This window comes from Crassostrea angulata, chromosome 2, assembly GCF_025612915.1.
Source record: "Crassostrea angulata isolate pt1a10 chromosome 2, ASM2561291v2, whole genome shotgun sequence".
NCBI lineage: Eukaryota > Metazoa > Mollusca > Bivalvia > Ostreida > Ostreidae > Magallana > Magallana angulata.
The window spans coordinates 24,107,954-24,113,146 of record NC_069112.1 but is presented as its reverse complement, the minus strand read 5'-3'; the positions used below and the strand labels follow the sequence as shown (position 1 = coordinate 24,113,146).

General features: G+C 34.7%; 1 pseudogene; it reads left to right on the top strand.

The window, feature by feature from the left end:
* Positions 1-988: 988 nt before the first annotated feature.
* Positions 989-4,377, top strand: LOC128172213 (uncharacterized; annotated as a pseudogene).
* The last annotated feature ends 816 nt before the right edge of the window (positions 4,378-5,193 follow it).

The window sequence follows — 5,193 nt, the reverse complement described above, 5'->3', positions numbered from 1 at the left end:
GCATGAATGTATAAAAAACAAAATATCACACAGATCATTCACCTTACAATTCTCATCAATACCAGCATTTTACTTATGATATAAAAGCTAATTCCGATATTACTTACATAACACAGATCAAAATAAAACCCACATGGAAACAACTTTCCATCCAAGTAATTTTGTTATATAAAAATTGTAATACATGGGGTATATGTTGTCTTTAATTATTTTCATATATGACATAATTGAATATTGTTTGGTGTATTTTTCCATTTCAATGACCCATGCATTCATCTCCTAATGCAGTATTTTTACATTTAAGATTGGTTTCTTAATTTTTCATATATTGCTGCAAATAAAAACTAAGTTACCAATAAATGTTTAAACAAAGGAAATGGAAAAAAAAGTAGCTAACACTTATCAACTTGGAGGTGTGAGGATATATGTTACATGGAGTCTAATATTTTATGCAATATTTGCAAATATAACAAATTATTTAAGAAAATGAAAGTTAATATCTGCAAGGTCTAATCAATCATTTAATAAGTCAAAACCATGTGATTTTCTAAGATTCTAGCTTACAGACAGACATTGTAATATACTGGTATTTGATCATATAAAAAAAGTACTTTTATAGTTTATAGGTTTTTTGAAATGAGAATACTTTACAGTTAAAAAGTCTTGTTCTGCAGAGGTTTAGTCGGGTCGTAGAGATGTGTCCATTCGAATCAATAAGGAGTGTCCTTGGCTGTTGTTGATGTAACCCGAGTCATGGTTTATGGAAATAGGCCTTTTTGGGGGACTTTCGAGCATTGTCCAGACCGGTGAAGCACTCATATGATCACATCATGGCTACAGCAGACTTAGTACCCGGTAGTTCTGGACAGTGGTAGCATTAAAATTCTTCTTCTTGCGATGAACTTGTTCCTTTCACTGGGCTGTACTTTATGTCTGTTCTATTTATCTTAAGGTAGGTCCCTACTCAGACGCGTCATCAATTTAGTGGATATATTAAGCTTTAAAATCGAAGACGATAATTGTTCGGATTTACCGTTTTTGGTTCTAATTTTTCATTGCGCTCGCCATTTCCGATTATGTACAATCGCAACGATGTTTGGCGCCCAGACATACAAGGGCAAATTTGTTAAAAGTTCATTGTTAAAGCAAATTGAAGGTTTAAAAAAAGGAAGATTGAATCGCGCAACGAAAGAAAAAGAAGAGTCTTCACCACCCCAGGACAAACGTATTATTCCGGTAACCGCTTGTGAACTAGACCACAGTTACGTGAGTGATGCCGATGGAGATAAAGTTCAGAGAGTTGTGAGAGAAGAGCAGACGGTGTCGGTCGAAGAAGAAAGTGCAAGAAATCAGTGGCGTGTGGGAAGACGTGTTGTCGAGCTTGGGACACTCGCCGATGGACTAAAGGGCTGCAAATTATGCGGACAGCCACTTCAATTGTCGAGTTGTGAGGGGGAGCAGAAATATGGCCTAGCACATGTGTTGCTCATCAGGTGCAATTTTAGTGACTGTGGGGTACTAAACGAAGTGCCAACAGGCAGTTAACACAAAGCAGGAAATGGTAGAACTGTGTGGGATGTCAATACAAAATTAGCAGTAGGTAATGTATATTTTGTAATTTTGTTTACATTTTTATTCACATATGAACAAATAGGCCTATATAAATATCATGTTTTATACAGTATTAGTGTCTATTCTCTTAAAGATGTGGACAGGCATTAGTCTTCATGGATCCATTAATAAAAACATGTAAAAAAAAATTATCAAATTAACAACATGTATGTAAATTGGGGTGTTTGGTTTTTTTTTTATAAGAAGTCATAAATAAACAAATTAAAGTTATCAAATTTTATGAAAAGGCCCTTCCCTTCACAACACCACAACCGTTACACCTAACCCACTACACACACGACCGATTCAATTTTTAATCTGCAGACTTTATTTTTAATTTGCATTATCACTGTTCATTGTAAATGCATCAAAGAAAATATACAAAGTCAAGGACTTAAAATTTGTCTTAGATACTTTTAAATTTTTGTTGTAATTTTAAAATAAATAAATTCTAATTAATAGGTATGGTTAATGGAGGATATGGTGAAACCCATGTAAATACCCTCCTGGCTGCCTTGAATATACCATGTGTGTCACAGAAAACTCTAAAGAATAGAGAGAGGGAGGTTGGACAACAACTTGGAGAAATGGCGGAAGAAACATGCCAAAAAAGTCTGCAAGAGGAAATAAGATTGTAATATATTATTAATTTTTTTAACCAAAAAAATGTATACTTTCATTTAGTTTATTCAGAACTTGAAATTTTAAAATTCAAATTCAAAATACTATTAATTTAGGAGTGAAGGGAGTCTATCAGCCAGCTTTGATGGTGCTTGGCAAAAACGGGGTACTGGCAAGCCTATAATAGTCTTACTGGTGAGTTCTGCATCATGCATGAAGATATATGAATATAATTTATGGTACATGTATATAAATACAATAATGTTTATCTTGTTCAAAGTGTTCTTCTGAGTGATGTACATTGCTTATGTTTGATTCATATGTAGGGCATGCATCTCTGTTTGGAGAAAAATCAAAGAAAATCATAAGTTTCTCTGTAAAAGGGAAAAAATGCAGGATATGTGCTGCTGCCGAATCCAAAGGTAATCCTCCCCGTGTACATCAGTGCTGTAAAAATTGGACCGGATCAGAGAAGGCAATGGAGCCAGCCATGGCATGTGAGATGCTCGAGAAGGTAGAGATGTCAGGGGGAAAGGTAATTGCAAAATATTTCTATCAATTTATTAAAAGCAGACATAGAATAAACATAATGAAAACAGAGAATTTTATTTTTCAGTTTTATTAACATTTTGCTTCATGTGTAGGGCTTATTGCATCTCTTTTTAGGTAGATACTTTGATAATGGACAATGACTCTACAACAATTGCCAGAGTAAAGGCTCAAGTCAATCCAAACATATCCAAACGTTCTGATAGTAATCACACTAAGAAGGGATTCACTGGTGCTTTGGTGGAGCTAAGTAGTGCTCACAAGGTTTTAAGAAATGTCAAAATCAGGGGGCACATGGAACGATGCTTCATGTACTGCATTCAGCAGAATAAGGACAACCCTTCTCAGCTTGAGACTGATCTTAGAAATATTGTTCCACACTTATATGGTTAGAGAATTTTACTACAAATGTAACTTTTATACACTGATTAATTTCTCTCATTAGAATTCTTAACAATTCTACAATATATGTATTTTTTATAGGAGAGCATCAGTCTTGTGGTCAATGGTGCAAGAGTCAAAAGACAGGTTACAAACCCAAACACCTGCCATATGGTAAACCTTTGTCCTGTACTGTTCTCCGTACTGCTTTAGAGGACCTGTTTGAGAAGTATTCAAAGAATGCCAGTGAACTCTCACACATAGGATCCACACAGCTAAATGAGAATTTCAACTTAATGGTCTCCAGTAAAGCACCAAAGCGGTTGTAAGTAAACTTTGTCAGTTTTTATTACTTAGTGAACAAGTCTAACTATTAATATTCTTTAGATTTCTGAATATCCAATTTAAAAAGCTGACTTGAAAAGTTGCTTGGGTATGATGTACATGCAGTATCATAATTCATAATACAGATATTTCGGAGGCTCAGAGAGCTTGCACTCACGTGTTTCGGCAACTGTGTGCCAAAAGAATGATGGTTATAGTTATGTAACAGAGGTAGAAACATGTTTGTAGTTGAAATTGAATTCTTTTTACTATTGCTACCTTTTTTGAACATTTACGTTGTTTTGTTATACATTTTTATTTGCATATTTATGTTGATATGTTTTTCCATATTTTCTTTGCATTCCTGATAATTTCTTTTTTCAGTTTGACTAACATTGCTAATTTGATTAATACATGTATTTGCATTTATCAAAATAATGTGTGATGATTTGTAAATAAAAATACTTTCTTTAAACAGCTCAATAAGAAGTTGGCTCTCTCACCGGGACTCTTCACAACAAAGCACCCAGTCAGATTAGCCAACAAGCTGAAACGGAAGCGCTTACAACAAAGCCAGCAATCCATGAAAAGAAGACGCTTGGAGCTTAAGGCAGAAAGACTTTCAAAAGATGCTTCTCAGTCAGTTTTAGAGGGTATGTTAAACATATAGTATTACTGCTTATTATTGGATAAGCTGTGAATATAATGAAAATGTTCACAATGCCATTTCTGAGTGATTATCCTCATATTATTTTACAGGTGATACATACAGGTCCAAAATAGGCATGGATGATGATGCTGCTGATTTGGAGGATATCACCATTGTACCATTAAAGCCATCACCTGAGAGCAGTTCTTTGATGTACTTTGACTTGGAAACAACAGGATTCCGTAGGTGTTATTAAACCCATTAAAATGACGTGAAGTGTTAGTTTGAAATTTCTACACTTAGTCTAACTTTTTATGTCTTTTACAATATTGGAACACTGAATTCACACAAAGTTCATTTCTTTCACTTTTATTTTAGAGCGAACCTCAGATATTGTGCAGATTGCTGCTGTTTGTGGGGAAAAGTCACTCAACATCTATTTGAAGCCAAACGGTAGAATCAGTGAGGGTGCATCCAAGGTAACTGGACTGACATATGAGAATGGCATTCTGAAGCGGCTTGGGCAGCCTTTGGTGTCGGTTAGTGCTGATGAAGGACTAAAGCAGTTTATCATGTTCCTGGCATCATCCTCCAAACCATTTTTGATTGGACATAACATTCAAAACTTTGATGTTCCAATTTTGATACACAATTTACAAAAATATAATCTTGTAAATAGTTTTCAGAATGAGGTTTCCGGTTTTATTGACACATACAAACTTTCAAAGAAAGTGTTTGAAAAGTCAAGTGTAGCCAATTTTAAGCAAGAAACATTAGTGAAAACCTTTATTGGCATAGATTATGATGCACACAATGCAATGTCTGATGTTACTAGTTTGAGGCTTCTTTATGAAAAAAAGTTAGCCATACATTGTGGAGATACTGATGTTTTTAGCTTAGCTTACTACACAGTGATAAATCATCACTTGAACCACTTGTTCACAAGAAAGTTATTTCATCTGTTATATGCCAGAGACTTGTTTCATGTGCCCTCAGTTTGAATAAGTTGAAACTTATTCATACACGAGACCCCCATAATGGCATTCGCAATGTTTTTA